The 21,916-nt window shown below is 39.5% G+C and overlaps 1 non-coding gene across 1 annotated transcript; it reads right to left on the minus strand.

The window, feature by feature from the left end:
* Window positions 1–224: 224 nt before the first annotated feature.
* LOC141616204 (small nucleolar RNA R71) lies at window positions 225–331 on the minus strand. Its single transcript, XR_012530564.1, has one exon. It is a non-coding gene; the product is annotated as a small nucleolar RNA R71 (small nucleolar RNA).
* Window positions 332–21,916: the final 21,585 nt, after the last annotated feature.

Consider the following 21,916-nt stretch of genomic DNA (forward strand, 5'->3'; position numbering starts at 1 on the left):
TGCCTAGTGAAGATCCTCATTTACATATGGAGATTTTTTGTGATGCAATTTCTCAAACCGGAGTTACTCAAGACCAAATCCGATGGGTATTGTTTCCTTTTTCCTTGATCGGTACCGCAAAGCAATGGTTGAAGAACCTAGACAAGGCTACCCTTGGTATTGATTCATGGAAGAAGTTAGCACTTGCCTTCTACAAGAAATTCTATCCTCCAGAGAAGACAAATATATTGAGAGCCCAAATCACCGGGTTCAAGCAAAGGGATAAGGAATCATTATATGATGCATGGGAGAGATTTAAGGACACTTGTCGTTCTTGTCCACACCACGGACTTAGGGAGTGGTTCCTTCTGAAACAATTCTGGAACGGCTTATATGAAGACTCACACAATGTGCTTAATATAGGATCCAATGGGAGGTTTACCGAAGTTGATGACAACCAAACATGGACCAAAATCGAAGAGATGGCGGTTCATAATTCCCAATATAGTAGGCCTCGAAAGGCCACTAGAGGAGGAAAGCATGAGGTAGATTCCATCACTCAATTGGGTGCTCAACTTGTTAGGATTCACTAATTCCATTACTTAACATATTCATATATGTGACATTTTAATTTAGTCATAAAATTAAAACTAGATCTTATGCTTGCAAACTTGAACAAGTGTAGAGAAGAAATCGTCACTTCTTACTATTGTAGTATCGGATTTTTGGGCACAAATGAGTTCTCCTTCTCACTTGTTCTTGAGCTTCCTTATAATGGATGAACAAAAGGATCCAAAATAGAATCCCTCCCAAAAGTTTATACCCAAGGTAACCTCTTAAAAGACTAATATTATTAGACCTAGAACAATATTAATCTTACTAAAAATGACCCAAAATATTTGTTTTGGTCTATTGTTATTCGGCCAAGAGAGGAAGGAAGAAGGAGTAATTATCTCTCTAAAATTTCTATAAGTTTTAGATGTTAAAAGAATGAATATCTCACATTATTAATTGTAGTGTATATTAGAAAAATAGAGTAAAAACCCGTGGCTTTTACCATGCAAAAACCGGTTGGAGGGGAGGAGGATGCCCAATGCATGAGCAAGTTTTTCTACCCAAGAAATCATAGGTATGCATGGCTATATTAGGTTGCAATCATCATGTTTTCCACTTAAAATAATTAACACAATTTAAACCTAATACTTCCTCCATTTTCGGCACTTATATAAAATGGAAGGTCCATTTTATATTTGTCATTTGTCAATTGTCACATGTTACTAGTTATGTGTAATTGTAATGTATTTTTAACATATTAAAAATCAACGTATTAATAAAAATACGTCATGTACAAAATCGACTTAGTAATTCATAATTACATGTACCAAAACGGTTTATCAATTATAAATCATAACGTCTTGTATTTATAATAAATTATTCATTCAGTTTCAATTGTTTCGTAAACAATAATTTTATCTAAGTAATAAAACAATTTGATTACTTAGACCGTATCTTATTTAATCGAATTACAATAAGACACGTCAATAATACTCACAAAATCGTCCGTCAATTTTAAGCAATTTAATTAACCCGTATCGGCATACAATCAATTAAATAATCAATTAAGAGTGTCACCCTCTAGGTATGACCTAAGGGGATCAACTGATCACCACCGTCGCACGACAGTAATGTCAAACTCTAGTCAGCCAATCATTACCGATATGTGTGGACCAGTTGACTGTAAAATATTACATCCCACATGTATTCTTAAAATGAGATTTAAACATGTGATCATCATGATCAACAGTTGTGATCGCATTATTGTCGGAGGACACATATTCCAACACAACTAAGTGCTCATATCGACACCATCAACTTGAAGTTTTAGAAGGCCATGGCTAAGCTTGATGAAGCTTCCAAATCACCCAAACAACATGTTAATGCTATGGTGGCATCATCCTCAATCCCAAATGGGGTATGTGAAAGTTGTGGAACCTTGGGACATGATCAAAACGAATGTAGGGGAATAAATGAACAAGTAAATGCTTTCCAAGCATACAAGAGTGGTACCCCTTATTCCAACTACTATAATGAAAATACCAAATTCCATCCAAATCTCTCATATAAAAGCCAAAATGTTTAAAATCCTCAACCAACATACACTCCACCTCCAATGAGAAACCAAGCTCAAAGACCCTGTTTCAACCAAAGCCAAGGATATCAAAATCAATCTTCCTACAACCAATCCAATGGCCAAAGCTTTGATGTTCAAAAAGCGGTCCTCCAAATGCAAAAGAACCAACAAGAATTCTTCACCCAAATGAAAAAAGATAGCCATGCTAAAGAAATCACCATCAATAACATACTTGCTTACACCAAAATATTAGAGACTCAAATGACCCAATTAGCATCTTCTAGCTCCTAAAGACAAAAGGGGCAATTACCTCCTCAAGGTAGCCCGCCCACAAGACATGAGACGGTTAGTGCCATCCATTTGAGGAGCGGTACAAGATATGAGGGGCCGAAGAGGCCTATTGATGAAGATATTGTGGATGCTAGTAGCAAGCAAGGAGTTGTGGAGAACTCTAAGGAAGACGAACCCACTACCAACGAACTTTCAAAGAAGAAGAATGAAGGAAAGGCTAAGAATGTTGATAAGAAGCCTATTGTTATTAGACTTTCATTCCCAAGTCGCCAAGCTAAGCCTAAGCTTGATGAGCAACTTGGAAAGTTCATGGAAATTGTGAAGTTAGAAGTCTCAATCCCATTCACGGAATTGATCAATCATGTTCTGGCGTATGCAAAGTACATGAAGGATATTCTTACCAAGAAGAAATCCATCCGAAAGTTGGAGACTATTGCCTTTACCAAAGTGAGTAGTGTTATTCTTCAAGGGAGTTCCCCTCCAAAGCTCAAAGATCCGGGAAGTTTTTCTATCCCATGTACCATTAGCGACACTACAATCAACAAAGCATTGTGTGATCTTGGAGCAAGTGTAAGTGTCATGCCATACTCGGTATGTAAGAGGCTAGGAATGGGAGAGCTCAATTGCACCAACATTACTCTTCAAATGGCGGATCGATCAACAAAGATACCTTTAGGGGTATGGGAGGATGTGCCCGTAAGAATTGGAAAATTCTTCATCCCGATAGACTTTGTCATTGTAGACATGGAGGAGGATTCCAACATTCCTATCATCTTAGGAAGACCTTTCTTGCATACTGCTGGAGGGTAATCGATGTGAAACATGGAGAGTTCACACTCGAAGTAGGGGATGAGACAATTACTTTCAATCTTGACAAAACAATGAGAGCTCCCCGATTACATGAGCCATGCTTCATGGTCGATCACTATAGCCGAGAAAGTGATAGGAAGAAGTTAGAATCTCTATGCAAAGATCAAGCCATGGGTAAAGAAGCATCACCCATATGGAAGCAGAAGGTGGATGACCTTCAAGTAGCTCTATTCGGAGAGCATGGAATTTTCAACAACAATGATAGCTTGAATAGCTCACCCATCATGAAAAGTAATGAAGAAGGCCTTATTAACCAAGATAACAAGCAAGGAGAGTTGCTCTTGTCAACTCATGACATCATTGGGGAACAAGCAAGCGAAGTTTGTGGTCAATGGGACGATGAATTTGAAGGATTGGTCAATCCTTATATTGGAAATGCTATGACCTTGGACCAAGGCTTTATTGATCCTTGTCATCACTTTGACTCGGACTACAACAATGAAGAAAACAATGCACAAAGATCTATGCAAGATCTTTATCATGAAAATAAGCAAGCCTTCGACTACTTCTACAAGGTGTTGAGCAACATCAACAACATCTTGGCTTTCACCCCTTGATACCTCTCACAAGAAGGAGAGTTTGGTTGAGTCCTCCCTAAACCACCATTTATAAATATTCTAACCTCTTAACTAGAATTTTATTTCCTTTATTTCATCTTTGTCATTTTTGGACTTGCATTTTTGTGCTTTATTACCAGATTTTTGACATGAGAGCAAGTTAGGGAGGTATTTTAACGTGTTTTAATGTGTAGTGTTTGATCCAAGTGTGGGGATGGTAAATGCCTAGGCTAACCAAGCCTTTATAGTGCAATCCACAACACTTAACAAGAAAAGGAAGAAGGAATGACACGGGAAGAGGAATCCCCACGAGTAGACCTGAGCTCGTGGGAGCTGAGAGCAATCCGAGCGTCTCCAAGCTCAATCCGCGTATCCTACTGTCGGGATGTGGGAGCTGGGAAGCTTCATATTATGGGAGAAAGTCCTATAAGAAAATATGAGCAAGCCGATCTTAGGACGCTCGTCCTCTAACATCAGGACGCTCGTCCTACTATCGAGCCGCGGGTCCTGGGAAGCTTCAAACTTATGAAATTTTGCTGAAGAAAAATCTGCACATCCCAGACTTAATCCGAGCGTCTCAGCAGAAATCCGCTCAAGCTGAGCTCAATCCGCGCGTCCCACAGCTGTTTGCTATTTCAGGAAACCGTGTAAGAAGATCCGCGCATCCCGACTCTGATCCGAGCGTCCCATACCTAATACATAAGCAAAACACGGGACTCCTCCTTCTTCCCAATTCATTTTCATCTTTCAAAACACAAACACATACATTTTCCCTCACTTCAACCTTCAATCCCCTCATCCAAAAACACCAATTTCTCAACAAAATTCACCACAATCAAAACAAAACTTGCTCAAAACAAAATTAAATCACTCCTTCATCAACAAAAGACCCTTTAACCATCAATTTCCTCACAAATTGAATCAATTTTCTAGGGTTTGAGGCAAAATTTCGAAAATCCCAAATTGGTTGAGGAATTGATTGAAGTTTGAAGAAGCAAGGAGCATTCAAGAAACATCTTGGTTTGTTGATACCAATTTTATAAGGATCATACAATGACAAGGACTAAAGGCGGAACTAAGCCACTCAAAACTCCAAATTTGTCAAAGAGGCAACAAGCTCTTCTAGCATCTAAGGCTTTGGTAGTAGCTCTACCAAGGGAGGAAGTCCAAGAAACCGTCAATCCCATTGAGGAAGCTACCACATCTACTCCGGTTAACGAACAATTGCCAAACTTTCCGGAGGTAACTTTCTTATCCGACAAACATAGGATTGCATTTCTTTCCCTTGCCAAGAAGAAAGTTGTAGCTACCAAGTTTATTTGCCACGATACTTTGCAAAAATTGGGTGTCCTTGAGCAAACCGGAGCATTTTTCGAGTCCATGGGGTTGACAACCCTCTTTGATATGGATGAATCGACTTACCCCTCATTGACCAATGAGTTCATAAGCTCCTTGAGTGCGTTAAAGATAGAGACTCAAAGTTATGTTGAGTTCCGACTTGAGAACAAGAGTAGAAGAATGTCTAAGAGTGAGTTTGGTAAAGTGTTTGGTCTTGTGCAATATGATCGTTTTGAAAAGAAGCCTTTGAAGTATGATGCCGAACCCCTATGGAAGGCTATAACCGGTCATAAATTTGATTCCTTCCGGGAGTGTCATGCTTTATATGTTCACCATCCGGGCATAAGAACTTGGCACAAATTTGTGGCCAATACTTTAATTGCTAGGAAAGGCACCAACTACTTCACCGAACTCGACTTTGTCTACCTCGAGTCCTTCTTGAATATCAATGGAAAGTCCACCCGAAAATACAACATTCTTCAATTATTGATTGATCGGTGGGTAGAGATTGATAATGGGAAAGAGGGAGCGGCCTTTATTGTAAACGGGGGCTTGGTAACAAGGTTAGCTAAACATTTTAACCTGGAGTTCAACAAGGATAACACCTACAAACCAGTTAAGGGAAGCTACCTTCTTGATATGAGTACTTTGATCAACAAGTTTCATTGGGTCAAAAATGACAACCTTGACCACAAATATGAATGGCTCATCAAGGAAGCCAAGTCCATTGTCTTGCCCACCAAGATTTGCCGTATCTCTGCCCATAGACCAAACTACCTCATTCCCGTCTCCAAAGAAGCCGAGGCGATAATCAAGCAACAAAAGGATCCAATTGCAAAGCCCTCCTGCTCTACCATTGTGACTCCACCCTATCCTTTTGCCTACCAAGAGTTTAAACCAAGTGGCTCTAATGTTGTGGTAGGCAATGATTACTTGACCCAATTAATGCAACAAATGCATAGAGAAGCTTATGATGACCGGGTGAACGCTTATCGAGCCCAATATCCGCCACTTCTACATCTAGCTAAGCAAGGACTTCTTGATCCTTCATGTCCTTTGTCTAGTTGGGCGGATAAGGAAGTGTTCTTCCCTAGTACTTCTCAAGACGCCGAAAAGGATAGTCGGGTGGCTAATGAAAAGGAGGTTGTTGTTGATGAAGACGGGGAAGGTATTGGTTCATGCCAAGAAGAAGAGCAAGGTTCAAGTTTCGATGACGAAGAAGTTGGTGAATCCTCCGGTCCAATGGAGGTTGATGGTGATGATAATTCCGATGATGATGATGACGGTGATGAGGCCGGTGATGATGATGATGTCGCAATGAGAGACAATTGAGGATTGACAAGGCTTATTGGAGGATACCACAAGTGCGGCGTTGATTACTTGACTTCAACCTATTCCATTGTGAGTTTCCTACACCTCCTTTAGCTTTGTCTTTATATCATGTTCTTAATCTTTATCTTAATCATTTGTAGAGTCATTTTTGGCTCTTGATAATTTTGAGTCCTAGCACCATTCAAAGGACCCCCACCTCGGTTCCATTGAGGTGTCTCATATTTTGTTTCCATTTGCAAAATCCAAAATGACAATTAGAATTCATGCATTGCATTCTTACCTTGTGCATGAACTTTCCCTCTTTTTACACTAGAAATAGTGTCTTGTTTGGTTTGGGGAAGTTCACTCACAAGGGATGCGAGTTAATTCAAATTAGCTCTCTGACCAGTCGAAAGCATGCATCATATAGGATAGATTAGATTGCATCACTTGTTATATATGTCATATAGTTTGCATACTAGTTTAGAAATCATGCATATTCATATAGATTGCATTGCATAATTTTCTATCGTATTGGCCATTGAGGACAATGCCCATACTAGTGTGGGGATGGGAAATTCTAACTTAACCTTGCATTCAAAAAATGATAAAATAGATAAAAATCGAAAATTTCTTGAAAAATTCATAAAAATTGAAAAATTTCTCAAAAATCCAAAAACATGTTCGTTCCTTTGTAGTGTAGAGTTGTATATATTATATATATTTGTGTTTGTTTGTCACTCTTATCACATTGGATTGACTACGCCACATTCGAGGCATGAAGGAAATAGAAGACCTCATGGTATGATCTTTCCAAATCTCCTTCCTCCTTTTATATGTTAATGACAATGTGGCTTTTTTTTATTGATGCGGTACAAACCAATGTGTTTTTAGGAGTTGCATTTAGTTTATATGGCATACTAGTTGATAGAAGCATTTGCATTAGGTTGTATATATGTTAGTTGCATCATGGCATGTAGTTGTATTATAGGAAAAATTTGTGAAAACATCTATTTGGGAAGCTTGATAAGTGTATATAAGGCCCTTGTAGATACTTTTTCTTCTTAAGACTTTGGTCATTAGAATACCTCCAAAATACCCTAGGATGTTGATCCGGTTGAGGTCGTCACTCATCCAATCAAACACATTTATAATACTCAACAAACAACTAGTTAGCGGTAAGTCGAGGTCGATCCATGGGACGGTGTGCTTTGGGTTCTAGGTCTATCTATCTCAATTTATGCTAGTGTCACGATTTGGTTAGGTTTGTAGTTGTGTCTAAACTAATGCAAGCAATAAGATAAAACAAACAATAAAAGGAAAGATGTAAACAATTGATTAAAGGAGCTAGGATATCATGGGGTCATAGGGGATTCATGGTGTTGATCATACAAACATGTTTACAATTATAGGTAAGCAATTAATGTTATGGGGGAACCGAGTTGGTTTATGTCTTACGGTTCTTAGGAAGAGTTGAGTCCCGGAGCCGAATCGATTAGATTGTACAACACCTACAAGTCGACTTACTTTCCTCCTAATCAACTTCTATGCATGGTCTAACAAGGCTCGAGTTGGTTTATATCTTACAAGTCAAGTTGAATAGATAAGAGATGGTTGCAAATGCAAGGATTCATAGGCTTGGCATTTCATCAAACATAACATGTGCATAAAGTTGACATCACAACAAGCAAGCAAATTAATTATGTGAACATATTAAATTAAGCATGAATCATTCCCATGTTTGTTTCTCCTAATTACCCATTAATCCTAGCTAAAGAAATTAGTCACTCATTATCATGGAGAACATGTCATTAATGGTGTCAATCATTACAACAAGTGAAAACATGATAAGAGAATGAGGAAATAAACAATAAAGATTAAAGAGTAAAGAGATTATACCAAACTTGAGGTGATTCCAAATAATAAAGCAAGAATAAAAGAAGAAACTTGATTGATTGATGAAGGGTTGTCAATCCTCCAATAATAACCCAATAATCTTCAATTACCCAAAAGTAACAAACTTGAATAATAAACTTGAACAATAATTAAGGAGAGATTAATGTGTAATTTATGGAAAGATTAAATGATAATTTATTCTAATCTACTCCTAATCTAATCTAAGAGAGTTTCCTCCTAAAAACCACCCACTTGATTAATTACCAAGATGGGGTATTTATAGTGGAAATTAGGTGGATGCATTAGGGTTAACTAAGGGCTAAACTAGTAATTACACTTTTGAGATTTGAGCAGGGAGAAGCCGGTATTTCTTGAAGGAAGGGCTTCTTTTTTTGTAGCTTGGAGAAGACGAAATTGTGCTGTGGAGGAATCCGTGCGTATTGTGGTCGGGACGGGCGGATTCTGGGAGAGGAAGACAAGCGGATTTGATGGAATCCGGCCGGATTCTGGTGGGGCAATCCGAGCGGATTCAAAGAAAGACGCTCGGATTGTGTAGTGAGGAGACGGGCGGATTGGAGACAATCCGCTCGGATTGTTCTTCAGCAGTGATTCTCCTTCTTTTCTTCCCTTTTGCTCATTCCCATTTTATTCTTGCGGGATTGGTCTTTAGTCTTTGCTTCCTCTTCATACTAGTCCATCTAGTATCGTCAAGTAGCTTCCAAATACGCAGGCAAGACGGGGATTTTCGCCTTATCATCTCATTTTCTACAAAACATATGAAATGCGATAGAAAAGAAAATAGGAAGATTTTGACGGATAAGATGGCCATAGAATGTTATAATAGTATGCAAAATAGGCTCAATTAGGGGACTAAATGTGTGCAAATAATGTTCACATCAAATATCCCCAAACCGAACCTTTACTCGTCCCGAGTAAAGAGGTGACTAAAACTAGACCTTTATTTAAACTATCCTACTAATATAACCGATATGAGACAATTAGCGGGTCTCACTCCGCCCCTTCAACTCACAACAAGACAACCATGAGGTAGGATGCCTTCTTGCAAGGCAAGGTGGGTCTTGCCAAAATGGCGACACATCCAAGCATTAATGCACACAAAACAAGTAATGGATGCATCTACAAAAGAATAGCCACTTTCCTCATCTAAGTGGCGGAAATTATCTACAAGGGAAGCAATTCAAGGGTACACAATTCTTCATAGATGCAATTTGTTCAAACTACTAAGCCTAGAAGGATACCAATAAATCACCTCCAAAATGTGTCAAGCTAGGGTACCTTTGTCCTCAATCGTTAAATGCTTTTGTCAAGAGTAGACTCCCTATGGTGTTAGAAACACTGGAGGATCGCGGAATTCCCCCTCTTGCCTAGACAAGAAGAAGGGTCGTCCCCTCTCTACCATGCACAAAAATGGATAAGATGGAAAAGGGATCGATAGTATTTGAGTTTCACTTTGGGAGTTTGCTTTCATTTGTTGTTTTTCCCCCCAAATTACTTGTGGCATATAACATTTGAGAACACTTTCTTTTGCCATTTCTTTTCATTTTTGGCTTTTCAACACTTGACAACTTTCAACTTTTCTTTGCATTTCTTTTTGAACATTTTCAAAGTCACCCCATATGTAGGGAGGGTGCCTTATTTTTGAAGCTTTAGGAGTTCTATTTTTGCTCCTTTTTTCATTTGATGCATTTTTTTGCAAACTTTCTTTCACTTTTCATTTCATTGAACTCAAATTGATTTCTTTTTGTGCCCATTCCCTTTGATGACAAAAATGTGGTAGAACATGGATGATGGTTGTATGCATGGTTTCAAGGGTCACCTTGGAATAAACGGTAGCCAAGGAGTTATCACACCACAAGGTACTCTTAACTAGGCCTTAATCCACGGGTCAAAGGATACTAGCATGACACATCCTAGGGTGTTTTACAAGTATTCTAACAAGCAAACTCTTAAGAATAAAAAGCATCTACTAGGGCCTATATACACTAGTCAAGCTTCCCAAGTAGACGGTTTCGCAAAATTTTTTCTAACATGCAAACTACATGCCATGATGCAACTAACATATATACATCCTAATGCAAATGATTCTACCAACTAATATGCCATATAAACTAAATGCAAGTCCTAAGTTCACAATGTTTTTACCGCATCAATCAAAATAAAGCCACATAGTCATTAACATAAAGAGGAAAAAGGAGATTGGAAAGATCATACCATGCGGTCATCAATATCCTCATGTCTCGGATGTGGCGTAGTCGATCAATGTGAAAAAGGATAAACAAACAAACAAACAAGTATATACAATATATACAATTCTACACTATAAAGGAAATGAACTTGTTTTTGGATTTTTGAAATTTTTGAAATTTTTATGGTTTTGTTTTTATGAAATTAAAAGACATATTTTTGTGATTTTTCGAAATTTTTCAATTTTTATGCATTTTGGAATATAAATTCCCATCCCCCACTTTATTTTGGACATTGTCCTCAATGTTCATGTAGGAGTAGGAATAAAAAGGAAATACATGTTTTTGGGTTTTTGATTTTTTGAAATAAAGTACAAATGCAATATAATATGAATGAATGCATGCTCTAACTAAATGCAATTCTATATGACATATATAATAAGTGAATGCAATCTAAACTATACTATATGATGCATGATATATGCTTAAGTCACCTATGGTCAAACCTCCCCAAACCGATTTAAACACTATTTCTAGTGTAGAAATGAATAGGTTTGGCCATTAGTAACTAAGCATGAATTCTAGTCTACATGCAATTATCTATATGAATCATGTGAGATATATACAATGCGACTATACTATATGAACTAACTAATCTAAATGCAATATGAAATATATAGTACAAATGCATGCAAAAGCTACACTAAATGCAATGTATATACAAAAAGAGAGAGAGGGAGAGATGGGTATCATACAAATGGAAGTGGTGAAATAGGCCTCTTTCACTCGTCATCCTCATTTTGATCATAGCCATAACCATGAGAACTTCCGGCTTGATCATATCCGGGTGCTTGGCCCCAATATCCTCCTTGGTCAAATCCTCCTCCTTGGTCAAATCCTCCTCCTTGACCCGAGTACCCTCCACCTTGGCTAGATTGCCCTCCGTCTCCTCGACCCCAAGCTTGGTCCCCATAATTTGGGAACAAGAGCTCCGGTTGTGCCCAAGAGGGCAAAGGGCCATTAAGGTCAACATACCCTTGTTGAGCCATGTTATAGTATTGGGGGTAGAGGGCCAAGTAGTTGTCTTCCCTTCCTTTATGCACCCCAAGGTCCACTCTATTCATGAGTGTCATCAAATCATTAATACCCGGGGTGTTGGGGATTTCCGGTTGGAATTCGGTATAAGGAGTAGGGTATGTCGGGATGGGTACGTAGGAAGGTGGGCGAATAGGTGCTCCCGGCCCTCCACGAGGTGGTTGACGGTGTGGCTCTTCCCTTTGAGGGGGGTTGTCAAGAATTTGGATTTCGAGGAGGTAGCTTGGTGGAGGAGAGTATGGACTCAATCTTGGGTCAATGCCCGGTATCTTCCATCCCTCAAGGACCATTGAAGTACATCCCTTGGTGTGCCACTCCACACTCCCATCTCGAGTGTAGTTTCACCATCGGTGACTGTGGAAGATGGTGTGCTCATCAATCAAAGTCCTCCCCTCAAGAGGAATATAGGTTCCTCGGGCATTGAACCTGGGACAAAGGTGTTTGGCCAAAATTGTAATTAGACCTCCCATCACAAAGGTTTTGAGTTGGGTGGTCCCTTGAGCAAAATCATGGAACCTAGTAAGTATCTCAAGTGGCGTGTTGAAGTTATAACGCCTCACCGCTCGAACATTCAAATAAGACTCAAGAAAAGTTAAGTCGATGAGAGTACACCGATCTTGCTCGTACCTCCCATTGATGCAACCGGCTACAAAGCGTTCGGTGAATCGAATCACCGGATGTTGGATAACAAATGTATAGCAACGCTTTATATGGGTAAAATCTCTCCCGGAGATAGCTTTCCAAAGAAAGTCCACATTAAAATTATCGGGCTTTTCGGTATAGTCGGTGGGTACTTCAAGACCGAAAACATAGGCAAATTCCTCAAGAGAAAGAACATGGTCTAGGTTGCATAACCTAAACTCCATGCCTACATTGTTGTGGGTATCCGCCACAATGCGAAGGCTACTCAAGAATTCAAGTGTGAGACTAAGGTAAGTCTCTTCATGGGCATGGAAAAAGCTCCCAATGCCAAGGCCATTAAAGAACATCTCGGTAGGGTACCTTATCTTAAGGATTTCCAACACCCTAGTATCAACAAATTGAGTAGGTTCGTACTTCTTACCTAGAAGCTCGACGAATTTTTCGCGGTGGTCGTCGGATAGGAAGATCACTTCTTGGAAGTTGTTGAGTTGTTCAATGCCTCCCCTCATTAAGGGTCGGGTGTTCCTTGGTAGTACTACCTCTCGTGGTGTTGAAGAGGTTGATCCCTTGCGCTTCTTCCCGAATGATTCAACCAATTTCTTGGCCTTTCCTTTGGTGTTTGTCAATGGTGCCATTTGAATGTTGGTGATGGGGGTGTTTTTGAGGATTGGGGGATGATTTTGAGGGTTGAGATGAGTGTTTTAGGGTTTGGTAAGGTGAGGAAATGAGGGAGAAGGGGGGTGATTATATAGAAGAAGTAGGGAATCCGAACGGATAAGATTTGATCGAACCCGCTTTATCCGAGGGAACAGTACAATCCGAGCAGATTTCAGTCGAGACGGCCGGATTTCTGGTAAAGAAGACGGGCTTCTTTGGTAGAATCCGCACGGATTCTAGAACAGAGAAAATCTTTGGCTGAGAAGCAGGGAAAAGACGGGCGGATTTTGTTCGGGACGCACGGCTTGATCTGGACGGGCGGATTCTCGATAATCCGCACGGATTTTGACACAGTTCAAAATCTCGTTTCTGGACGACACACGGGACAGGCGTCCCGTGGAGAAGACGGACGTATTGTCTGGGATGGGCGGATTTCCTGGAATCCGCACGGATTCTTCTTCAGTTTCAATTTTTGCTTTCTCGTGGGCCCTGGACGGGCGGATTTGCTAGAATCCGGGCGTCTTTCTGCTTCTTTCCTTCTTCTTCTTTCTTTTTCACGAAACAACATACCCCTTTTCACTGATTTTCTCTTTTTCCTTATCTTTTTCTGAAATTTGCTCATGAAACATGTAAGATGACTCTCTCTCTCTCTTCTCTCTCATGCAAGAAATTAAATGCAAATGTAAATGTACAATATTATACAAAGTAAAGGAGTTCAAGAAATATCTTACAAATGGTGTCTTTGAGGTAGGACTCCACCAAACTAGTTCAATTTGTAGAGACTCTTATCCATAGAGCTCAAAGCTCTTAATAAAAGATTGAAAGTTTGTGAACAAGCTCCAAATAAGCATAAGTATGGGTTGCTCAATTTGAATATGAAACTTGGCCAAGGAGGCTTGTAGAATGCTCTTTTTCTTGGCTTCTCCTTAGCGTTAGAGCTTTCCCGATGCTTCAAATATATACACCCATGATTCTTGTTAAGACTAAGCATGAAGTGTGGTTCATTTTCATCCGTGGACTTCCACTTACCAACTTCTTCTTCAATTTTGGTGATGACGATAGCATTTGAATTTATCAATCCTTCATGAGTAGAAGGAGAATTTTCATGACTTCGATGATCGGATACCATAGGAGTTGAAATCATGGGTGCCAAATCTTCACAAGTAGCCTCACGAGCAATTTTCTCTTTAAGCTTTTTTACCAAATAGCTCTTGTAAGAAACTTTGGCCTTTTGAAGAAGGTCTAACATATCCTCTTCAATGATCATTGGCTCCATGATAGGTGCCAAGTGGTATTCATGAATGATAAAGGAAGGACGTTCTTCTTCATGATAGGGTATCTCAAATGCCTCAAGGATAGGCTTCTCAAGCGAGGTGATATTGTGAGTCCCTCCTCTAGGCTCATCATCATTGTTGCTATCCTCACGTGAATCATAAATGGGGGCTTCATTTAGCTCTTTTTCCAACACCTCAACGTTCACATCAAAAGACACACCCTCGTACTCACAAAGGTTAAGAGTATTTGGTTTGCTCAACCTCATGTCTTCTTCATCGAACACAACACTTTCATAGTCACAAGAGCTCAAGGAACTTGGCTCTTCCCACTTTTCATCTTCCATGTTAAATGTCACTACTTCAAACTCGCATTTATGCTCAATATCCAAAGAACGGTGGTGAGTGTTTGCTTGGAATTCTTTTAATTGGGCAATTTGAATCCTCAACTCCTCTCTTTGGATAACAATGTCTTTAAGAACATTATCTTCTTTTCGGCTCTCTTCTAACATTTGGTTGAAGAAGTTTTGTTGGTCTCCCATCATTTGGAGAATCATGTTTTGAATGGGTTCATCTTTTTGTTGTGGGTGTGTGTGAAAGTGGTTGTATTGTGGCAATTGAAGTTCATTGTGAAATGGGTATCGGGTGAGTGGTTGTTGTTGATATTGGGTGTGGAAATTTTGGTGGGAAAAATTGGGGTAGTGGTTAGGATTTTCGTTGTACAAATAATAAGGTAGGTTTGTGTTGACTTGCTCCTCAAACTCCCCATACCCATAGTCATACTCAAAAGATCCACCACATACTCCATGTACCAAGTCTTGGGTCATCATCATAGCCAAGATAAAGATACAACTACAAACATGGAAACTACAAGAAAACGGTAAAAACGATCCTTGAGGAACAAGTTCCTCAAGATGAAAGCAAAATCAAAATAGACAAACAAGTAAGAACTTAATCACATAGCACCATCCCCGGCAACGGCGCCATTTTGATCCGGACGATGTCGTCACTCATCCAATCAAACACATTTATAATACTCAACAAACAACTAGTTAGCGGTAAGTCGAGGTCGATCCATGGGACGGTGTGCTTTGGGTTCTAAGTCTATCTATCTCAATTTATGCTAGTGTCACGATTTGGTTAGGTTTGTAGTTGTGTCTAAACTAATGCAAGCAATAAGATAAAACAAACAATAAAAGGAAAGATGTAAACAATTGATTAAAGGAGCTAGGATATCATGGGGTCATAGGGGATTCATGGTGTTGATCATACAAACATGTTTACAATTATAGGCAAGCAATTAATGTTGTGGGGGAACCGAGTTGGTTTATGTCTTACGGTTCTTAGGAAGAGTTGGGTCCCGGAGCCGAATCGATTAGATTGTACAACACCTACAAGTCGACTTACTTTCCTCCTAATCAACTTCTATGCATGGTCTAACAATGCTCGAGTTGGTTTATATCTTACAAGTCAAGTTGAATAGATAAGAGATGGTTGAAAATTGAAAGATTCATAGGCTTGGCATTTCATCAAACATAACATGTGCATAAAGTTGACATCACAACAAGCAAGCAAATTAATTATGTGAACATATTAAATTAAGCATGAATCATTCCCATGTTTGTTTCCCCTAATTACCCATTAATCCTAGCTAAAGAAATTACTCACTCATTATCATGGAGAACATGTCATTAATAGTGTCAATCATTACAACAAGTGAAAACATGATAAGAGAATGAGGAAATAAACTGATACGTGCATTTTATATAGTCTTTTTAGCCTATTTTATGCACGTATTTCTATGCTTTTATCGTAGTTTTATGCTACGAAATGCCCCGAATATGCTACTTTGGGTTATTATGTCTTATTTGCAGGTATGGACCCGAAAGGAGTGAAATCAAGCCATTTACCGTCCATTTTGCATGCATTTGGAGGAAGAGATGATTTGGAGCGGGAAATGTTGCTGTCTTGAGATGCGTGAAGGTGTTTCGGGAGCTAAAAGGACGAGTCAAGGCAAACTAATCAAATTTTAAGCTGCTGAAGTCAAAGATCCACTCGATCAAGTGCTATTCTAGTCGATCGAGTGGTTTAGGAGTCAATAATGAGTCGATCGAGCTCTATTTCAGTCGATCGACCGGTTTCTTTTATAGCCTTGCTCGATCGAACAGTGTCCTTCCTCGATCGAGCTGTTTCCTAGCTGAGTTTGCTCGATCGAGTGATGTATCTACTCGATCGAGTGGACTTTGCTACGGGTTGGGCTTTTTAGTTAATTTTCCGTCATTAGGTTTAATCCTATTCCTAATTTCTTATAAATAGGAAGCTTTAGGAGTCATTTAGGTATCTCCTTTTATCCAGAATCCAATAATCCGGGGATCACGTTGCTCTTCTCCCCTTCTCTATACACTGTTACTTTTGTTCTTTTCCCGGACCCTTTAATCTAGTAATTTCTTCTTCCCTTTTTCTCTTTCTTTTAATGTTTATTGTTATTATTTATTTTATTCTTGTTTCCCCCATTCCCATGAGTAGCTAATTTCCCTTAGTATGTTAGGATTAGGGAAGCCGTGGTAGCGATGTTTTAATTGTATTAAATAGATTAGCCTTGCGATAGGAATTGTATTAGGCAATTTAATTGTTATCCGGTCAAATGAATGCATGCAGGAGACCATAAATTCTAGTTAACCCCGACCTAGATCGAAAGATTGGAAGGGAAGGCTTGCTTAATTACAATAGGGTATTGCAGTGAGGGCGAAAGTTAAGCTGTTTACACTCTAGGGCGGTTTAAGGACCGAAAAGTGACGACCATAGCTCTTCTTATCAATAGTCTAATCGCCTTAATATTCCTGATATAATAGATCTGATAGCTGCCACGGTGGACCGACTCTTAGCATACTTCTTTCTCTTACTGTTTATTCATTTCCCTTCCCTCAATCATTAGTATAGTTAAATCAATCAAACCCCCATTAGTGACTTTTAGACAGATAAATAGACAAATAGATAGTACACCGCCTCCCTGTGGAGATCGACCCTACTTACCGCTGACTTCTGTTAGTTGTACTTAGGTATTTTATTTTTGGTGTAGAAACGACCGCATCAAATTTTGGCGCCGTTGCCGGGGAGGCAATCTATTTATTTATTTGTTTAATTTTATCTGTTTTTAGCCTCAGGGGATTTTTCCCTTGAGGCCGTTTTAATCTTTTGTTTAGTCTTTGTTTTGATAGGCCTTACAGGTACTACCTAGACAGTTCTAGGTGAAAGACAGTCAAAGGGAAGGCTTGAGTACCTTTGACCCATCACCGATGTCCCATTATATGGAACGGCCGGTGATCTGCTACGGGAGATGTGGTTCTGCTGAGCACAATGCAGCTGTAGTTGTGCCGCCACATCCGCCATATCAATGGCCGCCGCAACAAGATCCTCCTGATATACAAGAAGAAGAGATTGCGGAGCTGAAATCCTTACTGCAGACACTTGCATCTCAATTGCAAGATCGTGACCGAGAGAGGCAAGATCATGATAGACGCACTTCTTCGCAACTTGAAAAGCTCGAAACTGACATTGCTCGTTAGCGGTGAGATACAAGAAGAAGAGGTTGCAGGGCGAGGTCTTTAATGGAGATACTTGCATCTCAAATACAGAATTATGATCGAGTGAGGCAAGAGAGTGATAGACGTGCGGATGCTCAAATCATTGAGCTGAAGTCTAAAATTGCTCAGTTAGCAGCTGAGATGGAAGAAGAAGAGGTATACCTTGCTAAGAGTGGTTTCTCCCCTGAGAAAACCGTGTTACCCAATGCGGAGCATGACCTCTATGACTCGGATGACGAGTTTCTATCACATTTCATTGCCCCACACGAGGATTTCAGCGCTGTACAGGAGGAATCACTCGATCGAGTGACTTATACTAGTCGATCGAGTGATTTCCCAGAAGAACTTGCTCGATCGAGTGCTACCACTGCTCGATCGAGTGGGATTCAGGAGGAAGTTGGTCGATCGAGTAATATCCCTTCTCGATCGAGTGACATGCGGGAGGAAGGTGATCGATCGAATGATTATTCTGCTCGATCGACGGAGTTGGCCATTGGGAGCTTTGGTTCGTCATTTTGATTTGATATGGATGACGACTCTGACGATGATTACGGTGAACCTCCCTTATTCACAGCCGAGTCGGATACACTCGAAGCTGCAATCTACGGGATGGATTCCACTGAGGAGGTTGATGAAAAAGCAGTTGAGACGGTAATTGCTCCTAGCACGGAAGAGGTAATAAATTCTTTTACTTATGATTCCGTCATTAAGAGCGACCAACCTGAGGTAGTAAACGGTAATTTCATTATTATTTGTAAATTGCCTCGTCTTATTCATGCTTCCTTTTTCAAAGCTATACCCCCTCATATGTGGACGCATAATTTAACGAATTTTCACCGTCCTCGTCATTTCAAAACTGTTAATCTGAGTCGGGACCCCCATATATTGACGATTGCTCCAGCGCTCCTTTATTATGTGGATAAATTTAGGAGCGCCCATAGGAAATTTGTTCGGCTTAAAAAGTTAAACATTTTTATTTCCTATTTTGTTATTCCACTCTGGTGCTACTTACTGTTTTGTGTAGCACATGCGCAGCTATTTGACAGGTTGCTGCGCGCTTTGAGCTGTTTTGATTGTGATTAGTTTGAGTGGCTCGAAGAAAAGAAGGTCGAGCTGGGACCTGACTGAAGCTAGCGCTACCCGGGAGGCAACCCGGAGATTTTATTTTGTTTTTATTTCAATTTCAGTTGTAATAAATGGTTTCTATACCATAAACTATCTCAGTGAGCTTGTTTTTGTTAGTATGCGGGCTGTTTTAATTTCACTTTGCAGGAATTCATCGAGGACCAGTCGATCGAGTAGTCACTCTACTCGATCGAGCACCTTAGCTGAGAGATCCTCTCGATCGAACAGACATTCCACTCGATCGACCCCCTGCAGAACTGAAGCCACTCGATCGACTGGTGCACCATTCGATCGAGCAGCTTGAATGCCCATTTCACTCGATCAACTACTGTTCAACAGACATCGAGTGTTTTTGACTTGGATTAGCCTCCTGAGACGGTTTTCCGGGCCTTAGCAACCTCCCATTTCATGGTCGGTTTGGGGAGGTCCCCCTATTCGCGCATCTGGTGAGTTTTTTTTCCGCTCTTTACTCTTTTCTTCCTTTAGTTTGCATTCCCTTTCCTTGTTTTGGTACAATGGGGGCATTGTACGGTTTGGTTTGGGGAGGTTATGCATCCATATCTGTGTCTGCATATTGTTTTTATTGCATTTCAGTTATCACATTTAATTTATGTTTGCATTGTTGTTTATTTTCGTTAAAATTCAAAGAATCACATAAAAATTGAAAAATTGTTATAAAATTCAAAAATATTCACGTTTATTTTAGCATATAGGTTGAGTCGGAACGGTTGATTTCAATGATGAAATTGCACTGCAACTGTCTTTTTGCTTAAGCCTTGCATTAAACTATTATCTTATTAGCTTTGTCTCTTTGCATAATCTACGAGTTTATGTTTAAATTTAGCTGAACGAATAGACTTGACCTGAAATTTTGGCAACCTACTTATAATTTCTAAGATTTAGAGCTTTATAAACTGGTGTCATTTGTGACCGGTTTCATGTAGGATTGTGAGTAGTTACTCCTTGCATATCATGTATCATTAATTTGCACGTATATGAAATTCAATTGCTTTTTGCTTTCATACATTCGGGTTAGTGGTTGGTGTCACATGCAGGGAGGTGCTTACATTTCCCTTTCTTCCATTTTACCCATAAACTCCACATTAGCCAAATTTGCCAGTTGACCCTTAGCCACATTCCAAATTTAGCCTGCCTTGTCAAGCTAGTTTAGATTGTTTTTGCGGTATACTGTCCATTGCATCAAATTTTGGCTTGTATCTGTTGGTTTTGGAGTTGGTATTTATGAAGAAAAGGAGGATGAAAGAAAAAAAAAAAGAATTCAAAAAAAAAAACGTGATGAAAAAAGAATCGAAAAAAAAAAAGAGAATTCAGAAAAGAAAAGAAGAAACCGAGAAAAATGAAAAAAAAAATAAAGAAAGAAGAAAAAAAAAAAGAAAATTCGAAAAAAAGATGTTGATGAGACGGTTTCTGCTCCTATGTTCTATCTTACATTATTTGAGGAGTGAGTTCGGTTTGGTTTGGTGAGTTTTATGCCAAATGAAGGGCATTGTGCTTATTTCATAATTGAGTTGGAAATGGATATGTTTCATATGGTTTTGTTTAGGTACTAGCTTGATCACCTATACCTCCACATTCCCATAACATGTTTTGCCTTTTCTTACCCATTGCCTCACTTTACCATATCTTTGTAAGCCCTCGGCTGTGACAGGACCTTGTTTGGTTGGAATGTATGTTTGGTAGCTAGAATTGTCTATCATATTAGCTGCATGCATGTTTATGTGGGTCGTAGTCTAGGTGAGCGACTATTTTTCTTTCTCTCTTATACATATATGTTCGCCCTTTGCTTCATGAGAGAAGAGTGACCCGTGAGAGTCCATTGTTAAAGGTCTTGCAAGGTCGACGGTTCAGCTTTATTATAGACATCTTATAACTCGTTTGCATTTGACTGTTTAGCTATAAGTGTTAGTTTGTCTGCATTAAATTGGCTTAAGTGGGCATTTGTAGCTAGCTCTGAGTTATTTTTCCGTTCCATTAGCGTATAGTTTTGAGTTTACTCGAGGACGAGTAAAGGTTTGGTTTGGGGAGATTTGATACGTGCATTTTATATAGTCTTTTTAGCCTATTTTATGCACGTATTTCTATGCTTTTATCGTAGTTTTATGCTACGAAATGCCCCGAATATGCTACTTTGGGTTATTATGTCTTATTTGCAGGTATGGACCCGAAAGGAGTGAAATCAAGCCATTTACCGTCCATTTTGCATGCATTTGGAGGAAGAGATGATTTGGAGCGGGAAATGTTGCTGTCTTGAGATGCGTGAAGGTGTTTCGGGAGCTAAAAGGACGAGTCAAGGCAAACTAATCAAATTTTAAGCTGCTGAAGTCAAAGATCCACTCGATCAAGTGCTATTCTAGTCGATCGAGTGGTTTAGGAGTCAATAATGAGTCGATCGAGCTCTATTTCAGTCGATCGACCGGTTTCTTTTATAGCCTTGCTCGATCGAACAGTGTCCTTCCTCGATCGAGCTGTTTCCTAGCTGAGTTTGCTCGATCGAGTGATGTATCTACTCGATCGAGTGGACTTTGCTACGGGTTGGGCTTTTTAGTTAATTTTCCGTCATTAGGTTTAATCCTATTCCTAATTTCTTATAAATAGGAAGCTTTAGGAGTCATTTAGGTATCTCCTTTTATCCAGAATCCAATAATCCGGGGATCACGTTGCTCTTCTCCCCTTCTCTATACAATCGTTACTTTTGTTCTTTTCAGGACCCTTTAATCTAGTAATTTCTTCTTCCCTTTTTCTCTTTCTTTTAATGTTTATTGTTATTATTTATTTTATTCTTGTTTCCCCCATTCCCATGAGTAGCTAATTTCCCTTAGTATGTTAGGATTAGGGAAGCCGTGGTAGCGATGTTTTAATTGTATTAAATAGATTAGCCTTGCGATAGGAATTGTATTAGGCAATTTAATTGTTATCCGGTCAAATGAATGCATGCAGGAGACCA

Source organism: Silene latifolia, chromosome 11, assembly GCF_048544455.1.
Source record: "Silene latifolia isolate original U9 population chromosome 11, ASM4854445v1, whole genome shotgun sequence".
In the NCBI taxonomy this organism is placed as follows: domain Eukaryota; kingdom Viridiplantae; phylum Streptophyta; class Magnoliopsida; order Caryophyllales; family Caryophyllaceae; genus Silene; species Silene latifolia.